This window comes from Episyrphus balteatus, chromosome 3, assembly GCF_945859705.1.
Source record: "Episyrphus balteatus chromosome 3, idEpiBalt1.1, whole genome shotgun sequence".
Classification (NCBI taxonomy): Eukaryota; Metazoa; Arthropoda; class Insecta; order Diptera; family Syrphidae; genus Episyrphus; species Episyrphus balteatus.
This window is the reverse complement of record NC_079136.1, coordinates 40,774,322-40,789,640: the sequence shown is the minus strand read 5'-3', so window position 1 is coordinate 40,789,640 and position 15,319 is coordinate 40,774,322. Positions and strand designations below refer to the sequence as shown.

Sequence of the window (15,319 nt, the reverse complement as noted above, 5' to 3'; positions counted from 1 at the left end):
AGAGGTATCTCAACCTCTCCAAAGTTCCTGTTTATCCATCGTTTTGTCTGATGTTAGTTTTGCCTTTATGACTTGGCCTTATCCATTTTGTTTTCATTTCCTTCCTGTGTTGTTGACATTAAACTGTCGCAAATATCAATACAAACATGCTATACATATAAAACTCTAATGCAAGCAAAAAAAAAAAACAAGGAAGATCAGCAACAGTCTCTAGTCTCGGGTTATGTACAGTACAGAGTTGGGGGTAAAATTCAGAGGGATAGAGAAGGAGAAACAAAAGTCTATGTTCTCGTTTGGTTTTATATAAGTACTAAATGAAAAGCACCACATTAATGAATGCGCATACTATTAGTAGACAAGCACCTACTAATACAGAAAAAAAAAAAAAGAATCTCTCATAAACCAATGGGGACTTCCACACTCAACTCACAAAACATTAAGGACTCTTGTCGAATGTCGAGCTAGCTAGAGCGGAGCAAAAAGGAAGCAAGACCGAGTGTGATATAATCATTATTATTCAACGACAAAATAATAAAAATAAAAATGAAAAAAAAAAAATAACAGCAATGAAGTTTTGGCTTTTCTGACACAGCGAAGCAGTGTCACTTTAAATGAAAACATCCAGTTAGTTTGTGTTGTGTCTGGGCAGAGTTGAATGTCCTATATTCCAGGCACAACAGAGTCTCACAGAGTCATGTAAGAACAGTGTGTGGCGAAAAATCATATCCTTTTGGAAATTTTATTTCGAATTAAACGACGAACACAGACTTTCTTAAATACTCTCAGCTTATAGATAGCGAGAAGTGTGTTGCATTCGAATCTTTCCTGTTCCAAATATGCAAAAAAAACTCTCAGACTGACGTAAATACAATGCAAATTCATTTTGCAACTTGGAAAAAAAGATATCCTACCTTAACTTACTTACTTAAGGTGGCGCTCAAAGGTCTAGGCCTCATAAAAGGTCCATAAAAGGTCTAGGCCTCAGCCAGCAAACCTCTCCAGACAGCTCGGTCCCTAGCTGTAGAGCAGCCTCCAGTTGAGCACATCAATATTGGTTGTTCTCCAATTCAGCGTGCCACCTAAGATATGTTCTTCCTTACCCTCTACATGGCTTACCCATCTTAACCGCTGAATTTTAAGTTTTCTGACAAGGTCTATGTAAAGCATCAGTATTCAATACCGTACCTATCGTGCTTGACAGGTTAATAGATGGATGAGAATTCTTTCCAGTAGCGTTCAATTTTTCTGTCATTATGGGCTCGAAAGTACTTCTTTCTTGTCTTCCTTAATTTCTTCATAAGGGCCATAGGCTTGCGCTCAAGACCACGGGAGAACAACTTGTTTCATAAGCTGGTCAAATCAAAACCACAGTAGATTAACCCTCTACTGCATGAATTAATATTAGCGGACGAAAAAATTAAAAAATGATTTACATTGGTTCTTTGGGTTGTTTCAAAACGGTTTTCATTAAAAAAGTTTGTTTAAATTAATTTGTTTAAAAAATTTGTTTATAAGCCAAATTTGGCTTCGTGTGCATTAAGGGGTAAGAAATTTTACTAATTTTATTTGTTCAGATTATGTAAAGAAGACAATTAAAATTATCAAAAGATAAATATTTATCATTTAAAAACAAAATAAAGTAAAATAAATTCATTGCATTACAAAAGGTTAAGAATTAATTCAAATTTGGCTCATTTTAAGCCATGGAACCGAGAAAAGCTATTTGTTTTTTCCGTTATATATATTTTTTCTGGTTCACATTCTTTCCACTGTCGAAGTAAGTCTTCCTCCAACATTTTTACCCACTCCCAGATCTTACAAAAACTAAAAAGTAATAAAATGATTGAAAAATATTATAGGTGAGCCCCCCTTCCCCTAAAATTTTTGTGGTTACGCCGCTGGAAATGGGGTCAACATGAGAAAAATGTCTCTAAAAGCGAAGGGGCTCCATTTCTGAAGTAAAACATAGCTTCCAAGTAAAATAATAATGTAAAGGAACAAAATTTTCCAACAAAAAAATTTAACAAATTGTGTAGATTTACAACCCCTTAATGCATACGAAGCCAAATATGGCTTCCCTACTTTTTGCCCTCCCAAGACCAGGCCAATAATTTTTTTTCAATCAAAATTGGTTCATAGCATACACAATTAGACAGTCGATCAAAAATAAATTTTTAATTCCACTTTTCTTTCCAAACAAACGCAGTAATTAACACTTAAAGTATGAATTTATTCTACACTTTCGATTTCAATGCACACGACTGATCGACTCACCTGTGATCATAAAATACACCTTTATTTTGTGCCGGACACACGAAAAAACTATGTCTATGGGTGCTCAGAAACACAAAGAAGGAGATTGTATTGAATCTTTAACATTTTTTTGTGACAGAGAAGAGAAAAGTGCATACAAACAGACAAAACCATATTTGGCTTCGTATGCAGTAGAGGGTTTTAACTACTTAAAAGCAAGCTACTTCTTGAGAGTTTCATCGACCTAAGAGATCTTTTAGTAAACTCTTCGTTCACCTAGAAAACTGGAAGACTAAATTGAAATAAATTTAAGCCCGGATCGCTGTAAAATATTACGAGAGGATATCTATAGCAAAAAGATTTAAAAACTTTTTCGAAACATTTTTGAGTTATTGCTGCACAGACTGTGTGTGCTTTAACACAAAAAATGCATTTATGTGGAAAATATTCACGGTTACGTATTCTCTAAATTGTACAGCCACACGAGATTAAATCCAAGTTTTGCAGCCATCCAAAAGTCCCCGTAACACCCACACACATCATGTTGGTTATTGTGTATGATGACACAACCATCACTTTAAAACCATAAGAAAGCATAATATTTAAAAAGGATACGGAAGGAAGGAAGGAAAAAAATCATTATTTACGTATAAGTGCATTTAAGAATTCATCCATGAGTGAATATTTGAAGCATATCCATTTTGAATGAAAGTCTCTGTGCTGTGTGCGATGGGGATGGTGATGCTTCAAAATTGAAATGAGCGATGAAATTGCATGGATCCTTTGATGCTCAACTTAGTTCGTATGGGGATTCCATCTTCATTTAGGGCTACAACTTAATCAATGTCATCATACCACCACACAAATTTTGTGAGCGAACAAAATCTCTATGGTTCCATTTCACAGAGCACAAAGCTTATATAGCAATGTTGTATAGGGAGAGTTGTGGTTGGATGGTGAAGACCATCATAGAACAAAACACAATCCACCAAACTTTATAGTCTCCATCTATACATCCGGCTTTTCTGCTGGCCTGGAAGAAGGATGAGGCGACCATGGGTGTTGGTTGGTTTTGGTTCAACATTTCTATCTAAGGGATAGGGTGATTATTTATTGAATTAGAATGTTCAAAGCCTATTATTTCAACTGGAAGCACTTCAAGCGGAATTAATGTTTACACATTCTACCGATGCCGATAAAAACGCATGCTGTTGTGTTTTGTACTCTCGTTATATTAAATTGGTCCTTGGCCGAATATTCTATTGCTCTCAGTTCTGGTGACGTGAACATTACCTACTTCACTCTGTGGAAGTTTGTGGTACAAAATACTCTCCTCGGGCTTGGAAAAAGTGATAAATCACTTAATTTTTCATTTTATGGGTAGGAAAAGTGGTGTAGGGCTTGGAAATAGTAGTGTTAGAATGATTCCTCTTTTTTTTTGAGTGAATACTATTCAATGGCGTCCATCCGTTTGTTTGTTGGTCGTGTGCTGCTAACTAGGCCAAAATACCATCGAAAATAGTTTTGTTGACTATATTTTCGAAATTGTTCTTCTGTTGTAGAATTGAATTTGATTTATTAGTGAGTGCGAGTGTGTGTGTTTTTGGTGTCATTTATCACTTGACCGTTTGGAGATACACCTTTTTGGAATATATTGTAGGCTTTAGAGAGTGAATTGAACAATAGGCTTGGAAAACATATGTAACGAATAAATTTTATCTGACAATTGAAATGCAAGGTGTTTTAGATTTCTATAGAATTCAAAAAACAAAGTAATGGTCATCAGAGAAGACCGGATTTGAAAGGTGGAAATGATAAGTTATTTCAAAAGATTCTGAGCGAAACTTTTTGACGGGTGAATGCAAATTTTAGTTAAAGATGTGTTTCTGTTTGCTTGAGGGCAGAATCTTATTTTTTTATCGCCCTAGTATTTAAGCATTGAATAATTATATATAGAAGTGACACCGGAAAAAACATCCGCTTTGTTTGAGGGGTGGCGCTTTAGGATTGTGGTGGCGTTTTAGGATTGTGTATTCGATGGCCAAAAAATTCCTGAAAAGGACGTTTGGTTACTAAGTAACCACAACTACAATATTATTTATATTTGGTGTATTTGTATTAGTTTTGTTTTGTGTTAGTAGTGTGTTTGTTTATTTTTGTTTCTGTACCTAATTATATTCAAATTGAATTTATTTTTAATTTTTGAAATATTTTGAATTGAACATTTATTTTTGAATGTTTGATTCTTATGTATATTTGAAAGGATTTTGTTTTTCTGTTTATATTAATAGGCTATTGATTATGTCGAAAAAAAAATGGCAATAAGGAACTAAGATGTTCACGGGTTTTTATTGCAGGAATCGTTGAATGGGTAAAAACCGCGGAGTGCTATTAAATGAGAGGGTGGAAACTGAAGAGACAAAATTAAACTCCAGATAATTAACTGCAGTTAGCATTCTGACTATGGTTACGATACCGACACGAGGTGCGAAATGCGACAAATTGAGTGTATCACTTCATTTCGTATCTCTACATCGGATTTAGTATTGAAACTGGAATCGCGTCGTTACTCGTATGTTTCGTTACTTCATGGCAATTTTTTTTTTTACAAAAGTTTTGATAGTAGGCATAAACTTGAAAATGTGCTATTTGAAATAAAAATATTAAAGTTTGTTCGTTTTGCATATCGAATCGAGCAGTTCCGAAGAGTTCTAAGAATAACCAAACAAAAACGTTGTGTGATTCGTTTGCTTTTGTTTTGGGTTCAACCTTAAGTATAACCAATTAAGACCATCCTGTTCTTTAAGTACAGTGTAATGTATAGGGATAGGATTTTCATACACTTAAAAACGAAAATTATGCTCTCAAAATATACTCTTAAAAAAAATATGCACTTTAAATATGCTTTTAAGGCCACATGAATTTGTAAAATATCACTATTTCTTTAAAATTATAAAAAGATTTTACGTAACTTTTATGAAATCTATATACGAAACCATTTCCAAATTCAAAAATGTAACTTTTTGGAAATATTGGGGTTTTCTTTAAAAAAAAAATAAATAAAATTGGCGAAAATTTACTCTTAAATAATTCAATTTATCATTTGAGCGTGTTTTTTATGAGTTTGGACAACGTTGATTTGCCAGTTTTGCACATCATGACCCCGTGACCCCTTCCCCCCCTGTATACGCCGTTGATTTTAACTATATATCATACTAATACTACAAAATCAAAAAATGCCAGCGGTAAGTTCTTACGCAATAATCTTCCGAACATTTAAATGCGCTTTCCAAAAATGTAAAAATGGCGTATACTAGGGCGACGTATTTTCTAAGGCCTTTGGTTGCCCTCAAAAATGATGCCTCTTCAAATTTTATCTGAGCTTTTGGCTTATACTGCGTTTGGTACTGAACAATATAGACAGAATGTCTTGAAATGCAATGTGTTGAACGTTAAAAAGTGTACGAAACAATGTGTGATGCGTACTATTTGAAAAACGTGCGATAAGTATTGATAGCTTTTTCGACCCCAATTCAAACTCCGGCTACGATTTTTCATTGTGTTCCTGCAGTTAGGGTGACCAGGGTTGCCAGAACTTCCAGCACCACTTGAAATCTTAAGAATGCTTTGCTGGCTAGAATGCAAAATTGTATCCTGTAGTTTGTGGATGGTATGCCTGTTATCTCGTTTGTATTAATGTTTAGTGTAAATAAAAAAAGGAACGTTTGGAGTTTTTTCCAAAAATTTCAAGATATTTTTTTTAAAACAATAAACAGTATATCTAAAATTTGAAATGGTAACGGAGTTACGAATAACAGAGTTACGGCCGTCAAAGTTAGGCGAAACCGAAGTTACGAAAAACTAGAGTTACGAATTCTAAAGTTATGTTAAGCTATGACATGTGATTTTTGGGTTGGCAACAATTGCGAGGAACGATATGGAATTATGGAAACATAAATAAGAGAATATCGATACGTAGGTGCAATATTAGTTGGACAAAAAAGAAGTTAATTTAAATTACATATGTCCCCCAAACTTACATAAGTATACTTATGTTTTTTTTTCTATTTCAACGTTTTTGCGATCTTTTCACAAAAACAAAACCATATATGTAGGTATATCTATACCTATCCAATCAAAATTTTACAAGATTAAATAACACCCATTTTCGCTTTACTCATTTAGTTCTGACCAATGAGAAAAATGTTAATCTCTTGTTTGTATTTCCATTCCTCGCAATTGTTGCCAACCCAAAAATCACATGTCATAGCTTAACATAGCTTTAGAATTCGTAATTCTAGTTTTTCGTAACTTCGGTTTCGCGTAACTTTGACGCTCGTAACTCTTTCGCCCGTAACTCTGGTATTCGTAACTTCGTCGGTTTCCCCTAAAATTTGCATTGCTTTTGAAAACGGCCAAATTTTCAAAAAAAAAACTATAGATAGTCGCCAAAAAATATAATAGGTACTATGTTAAACGAGTTTAAGAAAAATATGTCATTTGTGAAAATCGGGTTGATGTTATTTGTTTTACTTAACTAAATCGTGAGATCAAAATATACAATTTGAAATGTTGTTGTTTAAAGAAAAGTTAATAGGTAAAAATCTCCACATTCCTATTGTCTTTATATGAAAAAGTATTGAAAACTTTAAACTAACTTTAAACATCGCGATCTTTTCTATTAAGTGTTTTTTTTTTTTTTCAAATTTTCATGTTTGAATTACTTAAAATAAATAAACAAACATATTAAATATGTAAATAAACATATATATCAACATTAATGTAATTTTAATTAAAACAAATTATTTAAAAAAATTGTCACGAATAATGGAAAGACTTAAGGTGTGAAGTTTTAATTAGCAATTTTTTTTCCATTTACTATCATTAAATGTGAGAAAAACTCTAGCTTAAACTTGATCAAACTGAATATTGTATTTATGTATGTCAATTCTATCAATTTATAAAACTCAAGAAATAATAAAATCACGATTAAAAAATCTTTTTTATTGAATCGATAAATTTCAAAACGTGACAATGTTCATTTAGCCAACATATTCTTTTTTACTGCCGATATATTTAAATACACATCAAGTTAAAAAAAAAAAAATTAGCTAAACATCCACTTCCATGTTGAGCTTGACTTTAATAATAACACGGTGTAACACTCAAAATATACGCGGGCGGAGACCTATCACGTTTTGTAGAGCTAGTCGCACTGATTACGAAACGGTATTTAAAAAGTCCCTAACACCCTCAAAATCTGGAGTTAGGGGCAAATAACGTTTTTTTTACCTTCACCCATTGAAAAAAAAATCTAGTTTCGTCAAATTTTGACCCATTTTCGATTTTTTTACAGTTTCTAATAGGAGATAAATATACCTTTTCAACAATGTATAAAACATGTAACTCGGTTAAACCACCTAGAATTTATAAGCTGTCAAAGTTAAAAAATTCCATTTTTTTTCATCATTTATCCAACTTCGACGTCAAATTAAAGTATATGTTTTCACAACAGCATGCTGTTTTAAAAATATATTCTCAAATAATATTTATTTCCAAATCAAACGAGGTATTTTTTATGAAAATGAGTTTAAAATTGGCTTAGAAAAAAAAAATTTTCGATTTCAACCCAGATACAGAAATTCGAACTTTTAGGTATAGAACAAAAGCGTTGTTTCGGCACGTAGTAGGATAACTTGGGCGCCAAGATTTGATAACGGGTTTTTGTAGAGGAGCTCAATACAAACATTTTTTTCTTTGGGAGGGTGGTCTATCACCCCCCGTTTAGGTGGGAGGGGCAGTTTTCTAAAAAAAAATTATGAAAATAAAAAAAAATTATTAAAAAACAACGGCAACACTTACAGTAATAAATGATACCATTTCCGAAAGGCAAAATTGTACATTTAATTCTTATTTTTAAATCAATATATTATAACCAATAGTTTTTTAAATAATCGATTTCAAAGTTAAAAATAGGCGAAACAAAATTTTTAAAAACTCATTTTATACTATTTTTGTCCAGACTGTGAATTTTAATAAAAAAATTACTCAAACAGGAAACTGCTTCAGTTGATTTCTTATCGAACAGTGAAAACTATATGTTTCTATGTCTTCTGGTTTTTGAGAAAATTGCTAGCTCTTCAAAACGTGATAGGTCTCCGCCCGCGTATATTTTAAAACCTCATTTTTGTAACACCGTGTAATTATAAATTGTAAAAAAAAAAAATAGAAGTTAAAAGTGAACCGGTATCAAGCTATTCAATGAACTAAGACTTTTTCAAATAATATCAATTATCTTTTGTCGTAATATCCTCTAATCCTCTTGAAGATGATTGCCTTACGATAAAATTATCAAAAAAACTTGTCGTGCCACTCAAAAAGCAGGAATAGATCCCAATGTCAATTTCAAATTAGGCAGAACCCCCATCAAAAGCATACACAAACACTCATCTTGTTCCTGATAATCTAATACAATATACCTTCTAATTCCATGATCTTCCCAATTTGTAGCCCCACTTCCAGTTTATATTCCCTACTTATGTATATAAAGGTACATTTGCACTAATTTTATTCAGCTATCCAGCTCCAGCTCATCATCATCCTGAAGACACACCTTCTCCAACCTATATTATCCTTGTTTTAATCCTTCTTCTTGCTAAAAATTTTTCCTCATCACATCACAAAAAAGCCAAGAACAAAAATGTCAAAATCATTTAACCATTTACGGGAGTGAAAAATTGGGCTAAATAATTGACCTCATCCACTTAAACGGGTCTCGAGTGTTTTTTTCGGAGAAAAAGGAAAAGGCTGGAATTCCTCTTTTTTCCTCTTTTGCACCATTCATTTTGAGCCCTCAGGATGGTGTGGTGCGGCGCGGTGAGTGGTGTATCTCACACAACTCCTTTTATGTTTATACTCTCTATATCCTTTTGGGATGCCTCTAGCAGGCGTATCTCTATACAGAACGAGCTATTCAAATGAAGCCTTTCAAAGTGCCAAGTGGTGGTACTATGGTGGTGGCGGTGTTATTTCTGATGGCTGGTATACTCAGCGATGTTGATGGTAAATTTTTTTCTTGATAGCTATGCAAATGCCTTTGCCGATGACGATGAAAGCGACGATGGCGATATGGTGTGTATAAGTGGGTTTCACTACTATTTTCATGTCTTTGCTTAAGTTTGGTGTTTTTTTTTTGTTTTTTTTTTTTGTGATTGAAACCTTTAACAGAAGTTTCACGACATTATTCTGAAGACACAGAGACATGCCACAGCAGAATAATAAAGACTTTTTCGATACGAAACGAAGAAAATGCGGCTAAAATAATAAAATTAAAACTGAAACTATCCCCGTTTTCGTTGCTAAGTTGGTGCTGGATGGTTTGCTGCATGGAACTTGTTCGAAAATTTATTTCATTTTCTCTTTCAAACGAACAATTCATGCATATATTTTCTATAGTTCGTCCTATTTTAGCCACCGATGGCCAGAGTCCGAGTATAATCTTCTGGCTTAGGTCTCCAAACACCAACTCCTTCCCCCTCTTTCCATCAATTAAACGAAAAATTGGAACTTTTTCGAAAATTTTGTCGTTTTTTTTTATTCACCTCATTATGCATGCAAATCGTGAAATTCTCATAAATCTCCACCTCTTCGTCCCTTTATTTGACAACGACGATGGAGACTCTTTTTTCTAGCGTTTGTCTTCTTCAGCAACTGACAATTTGGACATGATCAATGAATTGGACCTTTTTTTTAGTTTTTGTATGCATTTTGTTCAGAGTATGCATTTTGTAAAAGAAAAAAAAAAAAAGAATTCCAAAAAAACGTGACTAAATTACCAAAATTTGTAGTTTGTCAGTCTTTTCACTTTTTAAGTTAAGTTCTCTTTATTCTCTTCACTTCAATTGTGTTATATTATTTCGTAGGACTTTTTGCATATTTTAATTGAGTAAATAAATTTTCTAACAGATTTTTGTTTGTTTTTTTTTAATTTCTTTCAGATGAACAAGTGAAACGATGTGCTTCTAGGAATAATTTGGTTATTTAAGGTGAGTTATTTATTATGTTTGTTCTTCAACAGGTGAGAGTAAAGAAAGTTAATTTCGAGTCATGAAATAGAATGTGCTATTTTAGTTTTGATTGTTTTCATTTTTGTGTGTAAAAATATATGAATTTGTCACTACACATCAAAACGTCAGTATCATGGCATCTCCCAAAAATAAATTCATAAATATTACTTGATATTTGACTGTTCTTAATTAATTAATACTAGCTTTGTTTGTGCTAAAACTGATATGTATTTCATGGAGCAGTTTATCTAGGAAAAAAACTTGGAGTAAACTCGTTGTCATTACCGTGCTAGAGCTATGATTACACGGTCAACGAAATGGGTCAACGCGTTGACTCTCTGACGTAAAAATGACGTCACAATCTGTCCCAAGAGTGTCACGTCGTGTGATCGTCAACGAAAACTGCTGTCATTGCATTGACGGGTACGATGACACTCGCGTTGACACACATTTTTGGGTCAACGTATTGACTATTTTCGATGACCGTGTAATCTCTCTATCATTGCCATTGTTGACAGGGTTTTAGGACTTGGTGTCATCGCAATGACCCTGTCCCAGCGTTGACGCGGCAGAATTTAATACCGTGTCATCGTTTCAGATTGACATTGTTTTTTGTATAGAAATGTGATGAAAGTTGGATGGGGAAAATATTTTGTAGGACGATTTTTTGAATGGAGTACCGTTTTGGAGGGAGGGCGGTTCTCATTTCACCTTTTTGTTATTTTTTTTACAAAAAAAAAACTTTTCGGTATGGCCATGGCATCCATGTTGGATGCAAAAATTTTTTTTTTGCAAAAAACCAAAAACCATTTGTATATTCCAAACTACATTTTAAGACCACAACCATTAACATTGGGTGCGGCGTTCCTATGCTATAAGCGTTTGAAGGTGGCCATATTGTTTTTTATTCGATTTTTTAAAAATCAAATGTCGAAACTTTTTTAATTTTTTTTTCTAATTTTTCGACAAAACTTTGGTAATTTTACATTTATATTCGTTCAACAATAGTGTGGTCCACGTTATAAGGCAAAAAAATAAACCATATAATTCATTAGTTCCCCACCCATTATTTTGCTACAGACATCAATACCAACATATGCTGAAAGTTTTAGCCTTCAAAACTAAAAGGAAGAGGGCGCTCATCAGCTTTGGAATATTAGACTTTGTTACCCTTACCTTACCCCTAATATCTGATTATATCGTATTAGGACTTGGCTTGAGGTTGCAATTTGGATTAAACATGATAAACACGCATGTTCCCGACAACCAAGTAAATGATTTTCACGTTTCTTTGATTTTGAGTCATTAGCTCGTATTTCATTGATTAATTCTGTTTTGATAACTTTAAGCAAAAAATACTTACAGACGAATTTAAATGAACAAAAATTATTATCTGTGAAAATATCACTTAACTATTGGTTTTTTATGAAAAACTTTACCACATCATAACTTAATTCACTTGATAAATCAAAACAGGAGTTAATTACTAGGCATGAGGACCCAGCTATACCAGCATCTGAGCAAAAACTTTGAGCCTGTTGAGCGCCCACTTATCTACACTTCACCTAAAAAGCTGAAATTTCACGTGTGTAATACAAAACACATATGCAACCAATTTTTGAGTGGGTAACAACGAAAATGTGAAAACCAAAAAAGTGGGCCACCCTATTCAACAATCTTATCAGCAAACTTTTAAGACTTTCATCTTAAAAGTGCATTGCGTATATCTCGAAATTTTTACATTTCAATGCAACCCTGTCAAACTAATTTTTGTTTAATTTTTCTATGAGAACTTTTTTTCAAATCTCATTTTCTCCGCTTTTTTTTCAAAATATTTTTGGAAAATTTAAATTTTTGCTTTGTGTCAAACAGTGTGATCAACATAGTTTTGCGAGTCAACGCGTTGACACTGCTAAGTAAACGTCACGTTGACACACCTGCGCGTCAACGTAATTTAGGACAATATTGACGCAATAGTGTCAATCGTGTGATAGTCAATGTTTTAAGCATTGACATTGTGAACGTTGACGGTGAGATGACAGAGAGAATATGGATTTTTTCTTGACGTCAGAGAGTCAACGCGTTGACCGATTTCGTTGACCGTGTAATCATAGCTTAACCTTTATTTCGAACAACCTTAAAATTTTTAGGATTTTTTTTAAAGTAAGAAATTTTGTTTTAGTAAGGTCTGAAGTATAAAAATCTCACTACCATAATAGACAAAAAATGTCACTTCCGTGACCTCTTAATAAGCTTTAAAATACTGTGAGCGATCAGGGCCCTATTTCACCAACTACAAGTTACAAGCACAAATTTGTAACCTGTAGATCACAAGTACAAATTTGTACAATGGAATTCTGTTTCACAAAGTACAAATAAGTAATTCACAAATTTGTGATTATCGAGAAAAAAAATTACAACTTACTTTTGAAAACCACAAGTTTGTAGAATTACCGTTTCACCAAATATATTTTTTTCTTGTAAGTAACAAGTTTCTCTCACAAACTTGTAAAGCTCTTTAAAGTCTAACCGGTGACCGTTGAGTAACTTAACTCGTAACGACAGGGGTTAAAATTGGTTTCAAATGAAAACTAAGTTTATACCTATTGAATATGAAAATATAGGCCTTCCATTTTTAAAACTTAAGCAACCCTATTTTAAACGAAAAATTATCAAATAACTAATACTGTCATATCTTAGTAGCTAAATCAAATAAGAAAATTTTTTAAATGCCAAACAAAATTGTAAATAGTATATATTAAGATGTTTGTATTGCTGGATAATTTTTATATTTATTATTTTATAATGGCATCCATGGATTTATAGAAGTAAAACAAACGGTAAAATAATAAAATTGTAAAGAGTGAGGAAAATTAATAAAATAATGTAAGGAATGAAGAACTACAAATATGAGAAAAAAACAAGCCTCTTTGATAAAAAGAGAACGAATTTTTACATACTTAAGAGACGATCAGGAAAATTTTTTAAACAGATATTTTGTGATGTTTTCATTCGATTTGAAACACAAATGCTTTACCTATTTTTAAAGCATTTGCTTTCCATTACAAGTTCAAAAAAAAAAAAATATTTATTACAAATAAAAAATCGCATTAAAAAAATATTTATTGCAAACAAAAAAATTTGCATTCAAAAAAATGTAATTGCAACTGAAAAATATATACAAATTTTTTTAATGCAATTTTTTTTCACTAGGAAATTTTTTTACTTGCAATAAATGATTTTTTTTTAAATTTCAAATGTATTTTTACAACCTTGAATAATAATAATATATAGCTTTTTTTAATATAATAATAATGGCCTTCGGCGTAAAGCCATTTTAAACACTTTAATCACGCTAAATACGGTTTTTACAAACTTGTAACAAAAATGACATACGTCTTGACTCTTGTAGAAAATTTTCACAAATAAATAGAAACTTGTAACTTTTTTTTTTTGGTGAAACAGAAACCCACAAGAAACTTGAAAGCTCACAAATTTGTTACTTGTAAAATACAAGTTTCGGTGAAACAGAAAATGGATTTTTTCACAAATTTAAAATTGTAGATTACAAGTACAATTTTGTGATCACAAGAAACTGGTGAAACAGAATTTCGCGATTTTTTCACAAATATTGTGAAAATTACTTGTAATTACAAATTTGTAAGTTGGTGAAATAGGGCCCAGGTATAGAAGACAAATATGTTTAAAAATATATCTGAAATCAATATTAGTCATTTTACATTTCAAAAAGTAAGCACCACAATGCCTGCAAATTAAAATTTTTCCGGAGTTAGAAATGTTTCTCTGAATATGGTCTTCCGAAGAGAGAGGTTAGTAAGAGTTAGAGATATGCAATTTCGAGATTCTAAAACTAACCCTTTTGAGTAAAACCGATAAAAATTCAAACATACGTGAAGTCTGTATAACTTCAGCACTTATCAAATAATTGAAGGCGTCTACGGATTTTCTTCCGAAATTGTACGGTTTAAGGGCGTTTACAGCGTTCGATTCTTTGTAAAAATCGATGTATTGAAAACTGAAATCTTTAAATCGATTGTTTGCCTACATCATGCAATTAAAAAACTCTAAAAATATTGAGAATTGTTAAAAAAATTACTGAGCTATTGATAGATTACATCGTAAAGTCTGTAAAAATGGTTTTTTGTAAATAAAAAAAAAATGGAGGGTTCCAAAAATATAACAAATTTTTCGACCATACGAACAGCCTACACTATGTAATTTCTCGGGGGTATTTTTTTTTTATTTTGTAGCACAGTGTTATCAACTGGCAAATAACACATACAAAAAAATACACATGTTTTGACGAGGCCGTTCAATCGGTCAACTTCTTCCAAAAATTCTAGAGCCATCCTCGACTACTACGAACTTCGCCTCATTAGTTCTAGATTTAACTCCATCTCTTCGTAGTGTTGTTTAAGTAGGCCCAATTATGGAGAACGGTCTGGAATTGATTCTGTTTTGGTTCGGTTGGAACTGACGTTTGAACAACAACAATATTTTTGGCACTTGAACCACCCTCTAGAATCCTGTCCGAAAACTAAAATCTAGGCGCAAATTATTCTCTATCTTCTAGTATTATAGTTTCAACTGTTAACATTCTTAAATCTGCCATCACCGACCAAATTTTTGTACCTAATTATTTTATTTTGGAAATTTTCGTGATGTACCCGATGATGAATGTGTTGTTTTGAAATAACAAGTTTGGTCATTGCCTTTTAGGTGAGTTTACAGAAAAATTTAAAAGTTGCCATTTCTCTTACTTTTATATCCTGTGTGACTTTTATATCCTACGTTACATTTTCAGCGATCAAAAATGAATATCCTTTAAAAAATATCACACATTGATCCAGCAATAGAAATTTCAAATCCATTGATCAAGGTTGTCTGTAGACAAAAATGTTACGCATACGTCACAGTGATCCATTTTTATATAAAATTCGCCTTTGTCAGTAGTAATGTATCAAATGCATCTTTTCATG

General features: G+C 32.4%; 1 protein-coding gene across 2 annotated transcripts in view; it reads left to right on the top strand.

The window, feature by feature from the left end:
* The window catches only part of LOC129914533 (uncharacterized), a 148,726-nt gene that overhangs the window by 62,314 nt on the left and 71,093 nt on the right, over positions 1-15,319 (top strand). The window contains exon 3 of one of the 2 annotated variants that reach the window (XM_055993837.1): positions 10,251-10,298. The exons of the other annotated variant lie outside the window; for it this stretch is intronic. The gene's annotated coding sequence lies outside the window, so the exon portion shown is untranslated. The remainder of the gene's footprint in view (positions 1-10,250; positions 10,299-15,319) is intronic. 2 annotated transcript variants of the gene reach the window in all.